The following is a 17,481-nucleotide window of genomic DNA, read 5'->3' as shown; positions in this document are numbered from 1 at the left end:
ACAGATTAGAGATGCAATGCTTTTTATAAAGTCGCACCTTTGTCACCTGGGTTCTGTCCATACCATTCTCTTTCTAAAATTTATACTGTGTTCATCTTGTCTCATTATTGTCTCAGTCTCATTTTTGACGAGCGTCATGTTCTAGCGCTGTCTTTAGATTGTACGTTTGTTTCAGACCAAGCAATTCAATATGCGCTTTACTTTCTTACGTTCTTACTTGGTTTCCTTGGGCACTTCATTATGTTTTTTTACTTTATTCACAAGTCTTCCTTAACAGCCCTCTTTTCGTTTCATTGAGTAACATTGTCTTATTGAACATCACCACATTTATTTCCCCATTTCTCACCAGTTTATACAAGGCATTTTTTCCACTCAGCTTCTCCCGAGATTGAAACTACCCTCCTCCAGCAGTGTTTCTTCATCTACCACACACCCACGTTCTGTTTTCTACTCACATTAACACTCTATTTCGGCAAGCACTACACTTGTCAGGCCTTTTAATTACTCATTTCATATCTCAGCGTTTTTCCCGTGTTTCATGACAAGCGCATTCATGCTATTCATACCACCATACGGACATCGCTTCACCTTTTTCTTTTTCTCTTTTGTGTTAACTTTATTCCACATCACATCAGCAACAGTCACATTTCTGTTAGAGGTCCATTGTCCAGTCCACTTTCGAGCTTCATTACGTCCGAGAGGGCGTTCTCACGCACACAGCTTCATTTAAACATTCGGCTAGTCAGTTTCCTGACCGCCGTTCCTCCCGGAGGTTTACACAGTTAGCAGCCCGTCGGCCGAATCGATTTCCGCTTCAATACAGCAGTCCAGGATTCTATACCTCTTCATAGTGTTCAACACGGCTCATGGGTAAGCCCTTGTTCCTCCCCTTCCTTTTTTTGCTCTGACTCTGAACTTTCGCCATTTACGGTTTTCCGCTACATTTGTTTTTTTTTCGTTCATCCCACAGCTAGCCTGAGCAGCTCCACAATTAGGAGTCCAGCCATCGACTGTGCTACATCATAACAGCATCTCATAAACACTGCATCAAAGTAAGTCGCTCAGCGGTCTTGCCAACGCTACATTTCATTCACTTCACCATGAGTTGGTTTTAAAATCATATCCGTTGTTTATCCCAGCGTCCTGCAGCCTTCGGCGCTTCTGGTTAGCCCCGTATTGAAAGTCATCGTCAATTCGCAAATCAGTAAGAACCAGAGCACCGCTCGTTTCTTTCAGTTTTGTTTCACGGGTGTTTTCTATTATATACGATTCTAATTGGTCATTTCTGGGCACTTTTGCACAAACCATTCAGTTTCATTCACAATATAGATTGATTCGTTTCTTCCCTCTCCTTTGTAACATTCTATTTTTACATTGAATTGCTACAGTTTGATCCAGGCCAGTTCAGAACTCTTTGTGCCTTGATACGCTGCATCATGTATATGTAGGATTACAAAACGTTTATGTATTTGCATAGCAATGGTTTTCAATGTTGTTTTTTCTTGTTTTCATTTTTTCCAGCCGCCCCTGAAGAAGGGATGTGAATCATCCCGAAATGCATTGGGCTCGTTTTTGATTTTCTTCAGAATTGACGATACAATTCACTGCTCTAGTGCAGTTCACCGTTGACTGTATCACTTTGTTTCAATTGCTTTACTGTTTGTAGATCGTACAGTCACTGTGTTTTTCATTTTTTCAATACAATGAGTTAGAAACAAATCAAGTGTTGATCGTTTATTAAATCGCAGTTCAAACACATTTGCATTTTACGATAACTTTGTCCAATTTGTTCGAGATTATTGCAATTGTTACTTTCCTCCGCAGTGCACTCAGTACACTGGTGACTGTTCACCAGCAACATTGCAGCTATATGTGCATGAGCCAGAAACCCACTTAGCACAACTTATCCGGGAGTACATACGATTCGATTGGTACTCTGGCCTCGGTATCAACTGGGCTAAATCGATCATACTGCCTCTCACAGACAACACGCCACGGATATCCTTGGACTACCCCTTAGAGTGGTGTAGTGACCCTGTGAAGTACTTGGGGATTTGGATTCAGAGGGATCAGCAGGTCGTTGTGCAGCAAAATATTGGTAGAGCAGTCACGCGCCTCGAAGAACAAGTGACCCGTTGGATAGCGTTACCAATATCCTTTGCGGACAGGATTGCGTTGATGAAAATGGTGCTTCTCCCGCGTTTTTTATATTTATTTTTAAATGTTCCTGTACATCTGACACAACACTTCGCTCATTATTAATCTCACTTGCATGGGGTGGAAAAAAGCTGCGCGTTAAATGGTAAATCTTAACTCTTCCCTACGAGATGGGTGGTTTCACTGCCCCAGACTTTCAGCTATATTATCTCTGCATGCAAGGCGCACTATGCCTATTACTGGCAGCAGGCTCCTGAGTACATACCGCACGTAGCAGTCGAGGCCGGGGCGGTACACCCGCTGCCGCTCAAGGCCATGATCGTTAACCGATATACTGTCTTCGACAAGGGAGAAATAGATACAGTGCAAACCAAATCGAGAGCGTGGCAGGCCCAGGGGAAACGTGCGAGTAAATTGCCACTCTTTGCGCCAAGTATGCCACTCCTGCATCATACAGCACTTTCGGTGACGGGGGAACCTGGTGCACTGAAAACTCTCCATGAAATGGGTCTATCGATTATTGCGGATGCCTTTCCTCAAAGTCAGTTTGTTACGGCCGCTACTGTTATTGGGGACGGGAAGAATGCTGCAATGCAATCATTTGTATATACGAGGTTGCGCTTGGCTATACGTGCATTATATCCCCAATTTCCGGTTGAACCCCCTACTCTGGCGGCGCTACAGCTCCTCTATACCACTTCGACTCGGGTTAAGCCAGTCACAAAATTGTACCGAATCTCACAAAGAGAAGGGGCTGATGCGGGTGGGAGTTAATTAGAAAAATGGAATACATCTCTCCCTGAACCACTATCGGAGGAGGACTGGGGCACCTGTTGTAAATTAACGGGGCAGCTTACGGCAAATGGCAACCTACGACTGGTACATTTTAAGTATCTACATCAAATGTACTATACACCTGCTCAGTTGTATAAATATGGATTAAGTGAGGTTGCTAATTGTAAAAGATGTGGTGCCCCGGATGTTGACTTTACCATTTGGCATGGGCTTGTCCGAAAGTATTCTCTTTTTGTGAACAGGTCACAAGGTCTATACAAGTGATGGTGGGAACATCCATAGCTTGCACACCCCAAATACGTCTCCTAGGTCTTGTTACAGTTGTTAAGGCCTCTATTAGGAGGTTGGTGGTGATTGCGCTCTTACTTGCCAAACGAAGAGTCTCCATATGCTGGGGAGGGAGAAGGGCTCCGACTATCAACGGCTGGTTGCAAGATATGGTCTATTGTCGGGACCAACTTACCTGTTACGCTGAAGAATTGCCGAGTACGTCAAAACCTTGTGATATATGGAGGCCCCTTACTTCATATTTGTTAACTCTACCTGATATTTGATAGATATGACACCAGCTGTAACACTTGTAGTTACTCACTTTTTACCTCATTTAAACCATCGTCCCCTTTCGTCTTGATGTAATGTTTTTGATTGCCTCATGTCTCCTTTAATTTGGAGCTCTGTGCAATGTCTTACTGATGTGTGTTTAATGTGTCCTAATGACTGCTCATGTATATGTTATGTTTGTGGTTTTGTATTTGAAACGCCAAATAAATAAATAAAATACAAGTCCGCAATGCGGCGAGTGGAAAAAAAAGTAAAATTAGAGGGATGACTGCAGAAGCTAGAACGGTGTATGGTGACTAGAGCAGTTCTCACATGAGAAGGTTTTCAGAACTCTTAAAAGCTGCAGTTGGCAAACGTCCAGCACAGTCATTGTGCACCAGTTTTGTTGAATAATTTTTTGTTTCGCAATTCTTTTTTCGGGTTTTACAAATAAAGGGAACATTACAGAAACCACAATACAACGAATGATACAAAGTTGCAGTAAATCAACTATCCCAGAACTCTTGCGGGCACTAGAAGAATGCAGCAGAGGCAGGGTTGAACAGGGACTCTTTGGTCCTGGCAAACAGAGAACAGGCAAGTTGAGACGAAGACGCGGGATAAGTGGGGATGGGAGGCTCCGACTGGATGGAGAAAGAACAGGGATGAAGAAGAAGAAAAGAAGGAAAGAAAGGAAGAAGAGAGAAGAAAAAGAACAATGAGGGGAGGAAGAGGGGAAGAGATTAAGAGAGTGGGCGGGTAGAGAGAAGGCCAGAGACCATTCTGGAGTGGTCCCCACACCCCAAGACCGCTGTAACAGGATGGAGAATGGACCAAGAGGTAAGAGATGGGCTACGGAGGCTGAGGCAATCCCGGGGAGCCACAGTGTCCCCTTGGGGCAGGTGGCGGTGCCAAGCCCCCAACTGACAGCGCTGGTCAATCACTGTCCATTGTCTTGCAGGAAAAGCACCCAAAAAATAGGAAAGTCTCTGTTTTGTCCTGCCAGTTACATAGGGTATGTTCGTATGAGGTTGCCTGGTACATGGCCAAAAGCCACTGCTCATGCCTGGGAGGGGATGGGTAGTGCCAGTGCTGCAAGACATAGTTCTTAGCTATAACGAGCGCCATGTGGAGCAGTTGGCCCGTACGCTGGGATAGGGCAGGGGAATCCGCGAAGATATGGGGCAGGGCGAGAGGCACAGGGACTGGTAGAGTCACACCCAATTTGACACTGACTGCACTCCAAAGAGTAAGACAGTGGGGCAGTCACAGAGGAGGTGGACCAGATCGCATTGTTCGCTGTCCAAACGCCAGCAGTTAAAATGTAGAATGGGGTAGCAATACCGCCGCCTGTAGTTTTGTCGAGGTCCAGTGCCATGCATGCAGGGACTTAGAGACAAAATTTCAGCCGTGCTTTCGTCGCTCCACAGTCCAGCACCTCCAGCAGTTCTGCCCAATCCTCCTACTTGTACTCCACCTGCTGGAGGCTTGGCCTCTTGACGCAGAGAGTTGAAGGATCTAATGCCCCTGTTCACCTTACGGAAGAGCTAGAGGGGTACAAGCATTGGGAGCATGCCCATAACATAGCTGTTCCTCGGCAAGGCCACCATCCTGACAGCCTGCATCCTGCCCCAAAGCAAGAGACCAAGAAGGGATCACTTACCGTACTTCATTGCAGCGCGGGCCATGAGCTGCTCATGGTTGTCTGTCACCATCCTTTTTAGGCCCCGATTGATTTAAATTCCTAAGTATTTAAGACAGGAAGGTTTTCTCTGAAAGGGGTAGGCTGATACGCTCAGGTGGTCAGTAACAGGGAGGGAAGGAACGGGGAGGGGAACAAGGAGGAAAAAAGAGCACAGAGACAAAGCAGGGGTGAACAGAAGGAGAACCCCCGGGTGAGGGAGGAGTCAGGGGAAGATACTGGAGGGCAGGGGAGAAAGGAGGGGGAGGGAAGCCCACGCTGAGAGTAGGAACGGGAGGGACTGTAAGGGAGAGCAGGAAGAAGTGTGCAGGCAGGGTCAAATCGGCAATTCTACCAAGAGCTCAGGACCAGAGTCTTGGACAAGTCTGAAAACCTTGTGTCGCAAGTCCAAATCTGAAAGCTCACTCAGTGTGGGGGACCCCAGGTGGATGGCAAGGGGTAAAATAGGACAGCAGACGAGCCGCGGCGGTCCCAGGGGGTGGGTGGGGTAAAGGACGAAAGACATGGCCGGGGTGGAGAGGAGACAGGTTTTGAAGTGAAGTATGCAGGGAAGGTGAACAAGACCCAAGGGATACCCTGGGCAGCGGTGACGACAGTGATCAAAACAGCTCCAGAGGGGGCAGGAGGAGACCCAGCCAGGCCCACACGGCGCAGCAAGAAAATAAGAGAAGAGGACATGGCAGCAGCGGCGCAGCGGGCCTGGAGAGAGCCAGGCTCAAAATGGGCAAGGCCTGGATAGGGTGCATGGAAGAACCAGTTTGTCGGCTCTCAGTGTTGGGCGGGGGCAGGGACGCTGCGGGGGGGGGGGGGGGGACAGCAACCAAGGGGAGGGGTCCTGGCAAAGCCGAGAGTTGCATACATTGCGCAAACAATCTGAAAGAAACACGTTAGTTAGATTCCTCACCTTAGAATATCCCCAGGCGTCAGACTGGATCCAGAAGATTTTTCGTCAGCAATACCCCTTGCGCGTCGCCAGGCGTCGTCTGCGGCTCCGCGTCCGTCGTCGGCGTCGTGCGCCGGAATGGCGTCGTCTGAGTACTTAGAAGCCGCCCTCGCGCGCTGACGTCAGTTCTTCTTTTTTCAGCGCCAGTAAGCGCAGATCCGGGAGAGCTACCCCTTTTAGTCTTTTTTGACTAAGTTTTTTGATCCCTTTTTGATCTTGTCTCGACTCCGGTGCCGGTAGGATGCCTGGTTTTAAAGCCTGTGCTGACTGCAACCGCTTGATGTCGGTTACGGATCATCACCGCCGGTGCCTTTACTGTTTGGGCCTCGACCACGACGCGGAGTCGTGTTCGGACTGCAAGGCCCTGACCTCGAAGGCTAGACGGGAGCGGTCCCTTAAGCTTCTCGAGCTTCGCCACTCGGCTCCGCGCCCCTCTCGATCCCGGTCCAGGAGGAGGTCCAAGGATCGGTCGCGGAGCCGCAGCCGACGTCATCATCGATCGTCTGGCTCCAAGTCTTCGGGTAAGTCGAAGCACTCCAAGAAGTCCAAGAGGCGACACCGCTCTTCGGACTCCCCTCGCCGGTCGTGCGACTCGGCCGAGGGTCAGGGTGGTTCCACCCCCTCGGCTCCAGCGGAGCCGCAGGCGCCGCGCAAGTCCCCATACCCGCCGGTCCCTGGGACTGACGCGACGCCGGCGGAAGTCAGTGCCTTCCTCTCGGCCATGAGGAACCTGGCTCCGCCGTCGACGCCCGCTGGCGCGCCTTCGGGCCCCGCGGACCCGACTGGGCAACCTTGCATGCCGGTGGCTCCGGCCCCGTCGCCGGCTACGGCCCCGACGCCGCAAGTGCCCGAGGGACTCGTCCCCGAGTCCCCGCCGACGCCGGTCGACCTCGTCACGCCTCCTCCGCCGGCGTCGACACCGGTTCCACCTCCGACGCCGGCTCCGCTCGGCGTCGTGCCCCAGTTGAGCCCCGCTCCGGACCCGGCGCCGTTACGGCGTCGATGGACGCCGCGTACGGCGCCGCTGGAGACACATTATGTCTATCGTCCGGCTCCGATCCTTCCTCCTGTTTACCAGGAATCGGATGACGGGGGCGAATGGGAGGGGTCCGAGGATCCTATGGCCGTTCAGGCTCAGCTGTCACAGGACTGGGCAGATGAACTGGGGGAGGCCAGTGGTCTGGATACCTCTCCAGACACTGGATTCATTTCTCCTCCGACTGTGGCTTCGGAGGAGGGTGCTGCTTTCTCTGTGGTGTTGCGCAAGGCGGCCGCAGCCCTTGGGCTCGAGCTACATGCCGTGGCTGTGAGAACTAACGTCCTCACTGAGGTGCTTCAGTCTGCAGCAAGCTCCACTGAGCCTCTGCTGCAATTCAATGAGGCCCTCATTGACGTTCTGCAGGGCACCTGGTCCAAGCCCTCCACAGTTCCTCCTGTGGACAGGAACGTCGCCAGGCGCCACCGCCCTGCTCCGGGCGACCCCAGTTTTCTGTCCCAACACCCTACCACCGAGAGCCTGGTTATCCAGGCTTCTACCTCCCAATCCTCCTTCCCGACCGCTCCGCCGGACCGGGATTCCAAGAGACTGGAACAGTTTGGCAAAAAGCTGTTCTCCTCCCTTAGTTTGGGCCTGCGGTCCTTGAACACCGCCTGTCTTTTGGACCGTTATTCCCACTCTCTGTGGGATACGGTGGAGGACGTGCTGCCCCTGTGTCCGGAGGAGGTCCAGACACGACTTACCCAGGCTCTGGCCGATGGGAGGGATGCAGCACGACATGCTATCAGATGTGGGCTTGACACTACGGACTCGCTGGGTAGGGCGATTTCTACCACGGTGGCGCTTCGACGTCACGCCTGGCTGCGGTCCACGTCCTTTTCGGGAGTTGTCCAGAGCACTCTCATGGACATGCCCTTTGATGGCACTCGCCTTTTTGGTGAGAAAGCGGACAGTGCGCTGAATCGCTTTAAGGACTCCCGGGCTACGGCCAAGTCCTTGGGCCTCTCAGCCCCGCGGTCACAAACTTCCGCCTTTCGCCCCTTTCGTGGCCAAGGAAGGGGTGCCTCCTCACGTCCGCCTAGCCACCAGCCGCAGAACCAACCTGCGCGCGGTCGCGGACGTGGTTTCCGCCGAGGCGGTTCTGGAGGACGAAGCGGTCAGCCCACATCCACCCCGGCAGCATCCGCCTCAAAGCCTTCCTAGTCCGAGCTTTCAGGCCCATTCCACGCCAGTGGGCGGCAGAGTTCGCCATCACCTGCTCCACTGGCGGTCCATCACATCGGAGAGGTGGGTGCTGCAAATCGTCCGAAGAGGCTACTCCCTCCCCTTCGAGACGACCCCTCCAGTCATGCCACCGCAGCACCACCGTATCTCGGGGGATCATTTGAATCTTCTCCACGAGGAAGTTTCGGCCCTCTTGGCCAAGGGGGCCGTCGAGCGCGTTCCGAGCCCAGAAGTAGGTCGTGGTTGTTATTCCCACTACTTTCTGGTTCCCAAGAAGGGCAAAGGGGGCCTACGCCCTATCTTGGACCTCCGGAACGTCAATGCCTTCCTCCGGAAGGAAAGGTTCAAGATGTTAACTTTGGCTCAGGTTCTAGCTGCCCTAGACCCGGGAGACTGGATGGTAGCATTGGACTTGCAGGACGCATATTTCCACATCCCCGTCCTGCCTGCCCACCGGCATTACCTGCGGTTCACGGTGGGTCAAGAGCACTTTCAGTTTACCGTGCTCCCCTTCGGCCTTACCAGTGCCCCTCGGGTGTTCACAAAAGTGATGGCGGTGGTCGCAGCTCATCTGCGCAGATCAGGGGTTCCAGTCTTCCCCTATCTCGACGACTGGTTGTTGAAGGCGGGCTCGCCCCAGACAGTCGTCTCCCACCTCCAGACTACGGCGGATCTCCTGCATTTGCTGGGGTTTTCCACCAACGTGCCGAAGTCACACCTGAGTCCCTCTCAGAAGCTCCTCCTCATCGGAGCGGTTCTCGATTCGGCGCAGTTCCGGGTCTATCCGCCGGAACAGCGGGTCCGGGATATTCAGGCCCTGATTCCCATCTTTCGGCCTCTATCCTGGGTTTTGGTCAGGCTAGTGTTGCGGCTTCTGGGGCTGATGGCCTCCTGCATCCTACAAGTGCATCACGCCAGGCGGCGCATGCGGGCTCTGCAGTGGGACCTGAAGTTTCAGTGGGCCCAGCATCACGGCAACCTGTCCGACCATGTCTTGATCTCGGAGGGCACGGCAGTTGCAGTGGTGGCTCACGGACCGCGATTGGGTCACGGGCAAGAGCCTCTCCCTTCCCCAACCGGAGCATGTCGTAGTGACTGATGCGTCCCTCCTGGGATGGGGTGGCCATATGGGAGAGGCGGAGATCAGAGGCCTCTGGTCTCCGGCGGAGTCTCGCCTCCACATCAACCTGTTGGAGTTGAGAGCAATCCGACTTGCACTGAAAGCCTTCCTTCCCTCTGTCAGGGGAAGTGTCGTGCAGGTGTTCACGGACAACACCACCGCCATGTGGTATTGCAACAAACAGGGCGGGGTGGGGTCGTGGACCCTTTGTCAGGAGGCTCTGCGCCTCTGGACGTGGCTGGAACACCAGGGCGTCACCCTAGTGGTTCAACATCTGGCGGGCTCTCTGAACGCCAGAGCAGACGAACTCAGCCGCCGGTGCATGATGGATCACGAATGGCGTCTGAACTCCGAAGTGGCGCAAGGTCTCTTTCAGCAGTGGGGAGAGCCTTGGTTAGATCTATTCGCCACCGAAGAGAACGCGCAATGTCAGCAGTTTTTGCGCGTTGGAATTTCCAAGGCGGCACTCGCTCGGCGACGCTTTTCGTCACGAGTGGAGTTGCGGTCTGTTGTACGCCGTTCCGCCTATACCACTTCTGCCCAGAGTGCTGAAGAAGATCAGGCACGACCGGGCCCAAGTCATCTTGGTGGCCCCGGATTGGGCACAAAGGTACTGGTATCCCGAGCTACTCGGTATGGGGAAACACCCATTACAACGACTCCTTCTTCACGCGCTGCCATCGCAACGCGGGTTTAACATCGCGGGAGTCTTTACATAGCAGGGTTTTACATCGCGGGGACATTTGCTTCGGTGACGTTTGCAACGCAGGTTTAACATCGCGGGAGCCGTAACAATGGAGGGTTTTACATCGCGCATTCAAAACGGAACCCGTATGTATGCCCCTACGTTTGTTTACAGTTACTTGCATATGGTATAGAAGACAGTCTATGCGCACAACATTAAAAACAGGAAATCAACTTCTTATGCACATGGTACCCCGGACCACCCGAAGGGATTTGGCATTATTTATGCACACATTCAAAACGCCCACCCACCCCCGTATGTATGCCCCTACGTTTACCTTTACTGGTAGTGTTCATGCCCCTACTTTTACAATTACTGCCTGGAATACGGACCCCGGACCACCCGCAGGGATTTGGCATTATTTATGCACACATTCAAAACGCCCACCCACCCCCGTATGAATGCCCCTACGTTTACCTTTACTGGTAGTGTTCATGCCCCTACTTTTACAATTACTGCCTGGAATACGGACCCCGGACCACCCGCAGGGATTTGGCATTATTTATGCACACATTCAAAACGCCCACCCACCCCCGTATGAATGCCCCTACGTTTACCTTTACTGGTAGTGTTCATGCCCCTACTTTTACAATTACTGCCTGGAATACGGACCCCGGACCACCCGCAGGGATTTGGCATTATTTATGCACACATTCAAAACGCCCACCCACCCCCGTATGTATGCCCCTACGTTTACCTTTACTGGTAGTGTTCATGCCCCTACTTTTACAATTACTGCCTGGAATACGGACCCCGGACCACCCGCAGGGATTTGTCATTATTTATGCACACATTCACATTCTAAAACACAACCCTGGAATTTGTGGCAAGAACGTTACATGTCATTTAAGGATGAGTCCACAGGCCGCTGCTCTGGACATTAAAAATACCACCGGGTAAGGGTTCATGCTGCGGTCTTCACAGGTCAAACGTTCATTGGAATCATTATTATAATTACTGGTATTTTATTGTTCGTTGGAATCATTATTATAATTACTGTTATTTTATTGTTCATTGGAATCATTATTATAATTACTGTTATTTTATTTTTATAAATGCGTCTGTAGACAGGGCTTGCCCGGGACTGAGAAGGGGACTCCACGGCCTGCCAGCACGACCCGACGCATGAATAGCAACAATCATGAAAATTAATGATCATTATAAAACAATGACCTGCCTCCTCGGGCTTGCACCGCTCTGCATCGCACACACAGAGCTCAGGATTTGAACGCAGGTCTCTGGAGGTGGTCACACTCAGAGCTCTGCAGGTCACGAATGGGGACCCGAAATGCTGCTCTGAGAGCGCACAGGTATATGGACACCGCCTAGCACTTTGCACTCAGTCACCGGCAGGCCATACTGAGAGACACAGCTCGACGGATCCAATACCGGCCTTATAGGATACATGCACACTCCCTAGGAGCACGGTTGTACACGGACCCCACCAAGTTACTCACTGTGACCCAAGGAGCTCACACACCGCACATGTGGCACCCACCCCCACGCGGGTCACACGCTGATCAGAACAGGTGGTTCATGGCAAACGCCCACCCACCACCACCACTAAGCGCAGGGATTTACAATTATTTCTGCACACGTTCAAAACGCCCACCCACCCCCACCACTAAGCGCAACCATTATTTCTGGATGGATGGATGGATGGATGGATGGATGGATGGATGGATGGATGGATGGATGGGTGAATGGGTGGATGGATGGATGGGGACATGGATGGATGTGTGGGTGGATGTGTGCAAAGGGTGCTGGGTGGGTGGATGGATGTATGGATGGATGGGGGCATGGATGGATGTATGTATGGATGGGTGGGTGGTGGATGGATGGATGGGCAAATGATGAAAGAATACGACGAAACAATGTTAACAGGTTCCAGGATTCCAGTGAAAACAGGGGCGTTTTAAACATCTCTCCCCTTGCCCACTTTTCCAATATGTCTTGCTCAAGGGCTGTTTCACTCGGAGTACAGGAGAGCCCGCTGTGAACTGCACGCGCCACACTCACTGACACCCTGTGCTTTGTCACAGATCTGTCCGGTGATGGTTAAACAGTGTAACACCCTCTGCTCCGAAGAGGCTTCTGGGATCTTGTATACACTTGTCTTTATCTGCAATAGAGCAGCAAGGGTGCCATGCATATCGTGTTAAAATGGTACAAACATTAAATAAATCACTCATGTTTTTTGGGGTGGGGCGTGGTCTTGAATATATAGTTCCCATCTCTAGACATTGTGCTCGCAAACGATTCCTAATATTTGAACAGGCCACACATGCCTTAGTGTTTTTGTGTCATTTAGGAATACTTCAGTACATCTCCTCCCGTACTTAAGGTGCGGCACACGTGATGCAAAACAAACAAAATAATTCTGAGATGGGCCTCTTTGAGTTAACGAGCGTTTACCGTTAAACGCGCTAATGATGAACCCGGCCACCTTTCTCACGATTCGGCAATGTGCCCCAGTCAGACATTTGTAATGTGGAAAGTTTTTACTCCTTAAACATGAGGATTAGTGCACCAGATTTTCCATTTATGCCAAGGTCTTTTAAGAGCAACTTATATTCTTTCTCTGCTGCTAAGAAGTGGGTACCAAGAGCAAGTCAGCGCTATAAAAGCAATTTAAATATATACATTACAAATGTAGCATCTGGGAGCATCATAAGGAATGGCAAATCATGTAATTGGTATAAGGGGGTGGATATTTTAAAATGAAAAATCCGTTATGTTGTTCGAAACAGGCCCTCTCTTATTCGAAGGATAAAACATTTGAATATGCATTGAATTATGTAGGGGCCAGGTCTATTAAATGAAAAGTACTAATGTATATACACGCTGGCAATGGCCGCTGTGAGCTGGAAATGAGGGGTGCAGAAGAGCAGGTATTTCTCTCACCATTGAAGAGCATGGTCCGTCGGCTGACTGTCTGTGCGCCGCCAATAAAAGGATGCACCCTTTAATGCCCCCGGGGCTGACAGACTGGCGGCTCCTGCTTCCGGCCTGCCCTGGCCCCAGACGTGACACCCGGAGCAGCGCATGGTCTCCCAGGGCCCTGTCCCTTCAGCCCAGCCACCCACCGAGCCCGGGAGACCGAGATTGATGGATTTAAAGGGCTCCCTCCAGAAACACTAGACCGGCCCAGGGTGGGGGCAGCAGAGAGGGGTAGAGAGCGCGATGGACAGAAGCGAATTTTGCGGTGTTGTGGTAAATAATTTAATTACCGGGACTTAATTTGATACGGAAAGATAATAAAAATAGCTCAGTAAAATAAGAGGCAAAATCCGTGGTATTAGAGGTTCGGAATGGGCTTTATTTCAATGCCGATTCGAATCGGGGATTTCATGTTCCATCACCACGAAGGTTCAGGAAGTGAAGAACAATACATCATTGACAAGTAATTAGTTTTATAGAAGGAACATTACAGTGAAACAAATGCAGGAGGCGTAACAATTGATAGTGAACATAAAATCATACATGCGTAATGAAAATGGGTGTAACTGGGTGTAACTAGAAAACGTCATTTAGGTGTGATGTCACAAATGGGTGGATCTTATGAGATGATTTCGCAATGTCAGCAGAAATACTTGGCAGAGATGCGCGCGCAGCAGCATGACGTGTGATTGACGTGCAACTAAGGGGTGAAGGGGACTTGACATTTAGCTCTACAAGCGGAGTCAAGAAGTCGGGGGGTCAAGTCAACCTAATCCCAAATCATATCTAACATCCTATGTTTAAAGAACTATGTTATCCATAAAGGAAGGTTTCTTAGGATAGAATCTTATTCTATACTGACTGTGTGTGCGTGTACAAGCGTCTAAGTGTCTACACTAGATGCGAGGGCAGAAATCGTCCATAGTAACAGGGCTATGAATTACTTGCATAAAGACAGAGAAGCCGGGCCTTTGCTCGGTAGCTGGCAGGATGTTTACTTAAACTACTAGACAGGAATGCATTGGGCAGGGAGCGAAGCAGATAATCTTTGAAGGTGAAATACAGTTTTTGGCAGGCAGACAGGCCGAAGTCAGGCACCGTTAGCCGCGCAGGGAGTAGGACAAAGTTCATGGATACAGATGCGAGCTCAGACTGGAGCTGTCAGAAGTAGAAAGCAGGGAAAGGCTTGATGGCAGCATTCAGGGCCTACTCGCCTGAACTGCAAAATGGAGTAACTGAGCCATACAAAGTCGGTGGCCTTTCATACTTAGGAATGGAATATCCGGCCCATTCATGGCGGATCTGAAAGAGGACATGTTGACGGTGGACGCACATGTGTTTGCGTCTTCATAACTGGAACTGGAGGGAACATACATGTACTTGTAGCATATACATGGAACCGTTGGGGTCTAAGATAGGGGACATAATGGATCATGAAAATTCATATTTCCACAGTGTGATACAATTCGTGGTCTTTGTGTGCGTTGCAAATGTATTTTGCATGCGTGTGAAGGCGGAGTGCGATGTAATGGTGTTCGTGGTGAATGCGTGCGATGTAACGGTGCGTGCGATGTGAGGAATGCGATGTACTGGTGTGCGTTGTGCTTGTTTGCGTTGGATCGTCATACATCCCTCAGTATCTTGACCGATCCTCCGATACGTCTGCCCCTTCGGGAGGATCTTCTGTCGCAGCAGCAGGGGACGGTCCTACACCCGAACCTGTCCAGCCTCCACCTCCATGCGTGGAGATTGAGCGGCGGCAGTTGATGCCATTTGACTTGCCTCCTGAAGTCTGTGATGTCATTCTGGCAGCCAGGCGTCCCTCCACAAAGACGGTATACGCCTGCCGGTGGAACAAATTTGTGGCATGGTGCACAACAAAGGCTGTGGATCCCCTTTCCGCCCCTCTTTCTGAGGTCCTCCTCTTTCTTCTTTCTTTGGCCCGGCAGGGCTCTGCCCTGGGCACCTTGAAAGGTTATCTTGCTGCCATCTCTGCCTTCTTGCGGCTTCCTGATCAGCCTTCTCTTTTCAAGTCCCCTGTAGTTACACGCTTTCTAAAAGGCATTACTCACACGTTCCCTCCTGTCCCTTTTGTAATGCCTCAGTGGGACTTGAATTTTGTTCTCACATTTCTAATGTGCGCTCCCTTTGAGCCTCTTCATAATTGTCCTCTTCGTCTGCTGACGCTCAAGACTGTTTTTCTGGTAGCCATCACCTCGGCTAGACGGGTGAGTGAGCTCCAGGCTTTATCATCAAAGCCTCCTTTTCTCTCTGTTCATCCGGACAAGGTTGTCCTTCGGCCTCGTCCCTCCTTTCTTCCGAAAGTGGTGACCCCCTTTCATCTTGGGCAGTCTGTTACCTTGCCCACCTTCTTTCCGCCTCTGCATCCTTCCAAAGAGGAAGAGAGGCTCCACCGTCTGGACCCAAAACGTGCGCTCTCCTTTTATCTGGACCGCACAAAGCAGTTCCGGGTGGACGACCAACTTTTCGTTGGATACGTGGGTGCTAAGAAGGGGAAAGCTGTGCACAAACGGACCATCTCTCGGTGGGTCGTTTTGTGCATCAAAATTTGTTATTCCTTGGCAAAAAAGGACCCTCCTGTTGGGCTGCGCGCCCATTCTACTCGGGCCACGGCGGCTACTACTGCTTTGGGACGGGGTGTCCCTTTGCAGGACATCTGTCAGGCGGCAACGTGGGCCTCGCTACACACGTTTGCCAGGCATTATTGCCTTGACAGCCAAGTCCGGAGGGATGGCTTCTTTGGCCGTTCTGTCCTCCAGGACTTTCTGGTGTGATCTTGGTTCGCAGACCCACCACCGGGGATGGTATTGCTTGGGTATATATTCTAAGGTGAGGAATCTAACTAACGCGTTTCTTTCAGATGAACAAGTTATTTACCTTCTGCAACGATGTATCTGTAAGAAACATTAGTTAGTTAGATTCCTCACCGACCCACCCATCCTCCCCGTTCTGCGAACTGACATCTAGGGTTAAGGCTATCCCTTTCAGGGCCCTAGAATTTTTGGGCGCCAGTGTCGGTATCTTGCATGGCTCTGCGTTCCTGGCGCGGAAGGCTATGTACAAGAACTGACGTCAGCGCGCGAGGGCGGCGTCTAAGTACTCCGACGACGTCATTCCGGCGCACGACGCCGACGACGGACGCGGAGCCGCAGACGACGCCTAGCGACGCGCAAGGGGTATTGCTGACGAAAAATCTTCCGGATCCAGTCTGACGCCTGGGGATATTCTAAGGTGAGGAATCTAACTAACTAATGTTTCTTACAGATACATCGTTACCGAAGGTAAGTAACTTGTTCATTAGCAACAGAGCACAGAGGGCAAAAACATCGCCAATGAACAATAGAACAGCAGAACAATAACAAATGCCCGGGCGGGTAGGCTCTCAAATAGAATGTCAATACTCATCCATCCGGAGGACGTCAAGGCCACTGTCTGACAGCTGGCAAGACATGCAGCCACTGAAGTAAGACAAAGGGGGAAGTTGGTTCCTCAGTCTCAAGCGGGTCGGGTTTCAGCGGGGAGTGGGATTTGTCACAGCCTTTGTCCTGTGTAAGCTCCACCACCACCCAGATGGCCTGGTCTTTGCCATTCTAGAGGCTGTCAGGATGATCCTGCAGCCTATCTGCCCCCAGGGGACTCCACTCCTTGTGGTCCAGGGCAGGGCGTCCTCCGATTAGAGCCCCGCCGAGGTGTCCACAGGTACCATGTCCATCACCTGGTCCAAGAGGCCCTCCAGAAAGGACCTCAATTAGGGTTAAGGAAGTCCTTGAACCTGCCATCCTTCGTGATACACATGCTCACTGATTCAAACAGGTCAAACTTGATGTCCAATTTGTGCAGTAGGGGTTAAAGGGCGAGGAAGGCCCTCTTCTTATCGACGGTTTCCCGGGAGAAGTCTGCCGTTATCCAGATCTCCTGACTATCACAGTCAAAGGGCTGTGAGTCCAGGCCGCAGAAATAAGTTGCCGAACCTGGTCATGACGAAGAAAGCATAAGATGAGTCTGCACCCGCCCTGGCACCACTAAGCGCTGTGGATCCAGTTGATGGGTCCTCTGTATCTTCAGAGAGGGGGTAAAGATGGGGGGGTTCAGCCATGTAAAGGGTAAGGAGATGGTCCCTCTGGAATCCCCTGACATCGGACCACTCCACTCATTCCAGAAATCTGAAGAAACCGAGGTTGTCCCTGCACTTCAGTCATCAAGATTGGTAATCTCATTGCGAAGGTGCCAGAGTTCAGAGTCCCGGTCCAGAGCCCAGTTGAGCTGCTTGTCCACGACCGATAAGCAGCGTTCCATG

At 51.2% G+C, this 17,481-nt stretch overlaps 1 protein-coding gene across 2 annotated transcripts in view; it reads left to right on the top strand.

Annotated features, from left to right (window-relative positions):
• Nucleotides 1-17,481, top strand: part of EXOC6B (exocyst complex component 6B) — a 1,605,823-nt gene that overhangs the window by 1,016,161 nt on the left and 572,181 nt on the right. The window lies entirely within an intron of this gene.

This window comes from Triturus cristatus, chromosome 2_2, assembly GCF_964204655.1.
Source record: "Triturus cristatus chromosome 2_2, aTriCri1.1, whole genome shotgun sequence".
Lineage (NCBI taxonomy): Eukaryota > Metazoa > Chordata > Amphibia > Caudata > Salamandridae > Triturus > Triturus cristatus.
This window is presented reverse-complemented; position numbering and strand designations above follow the sequence as displayed.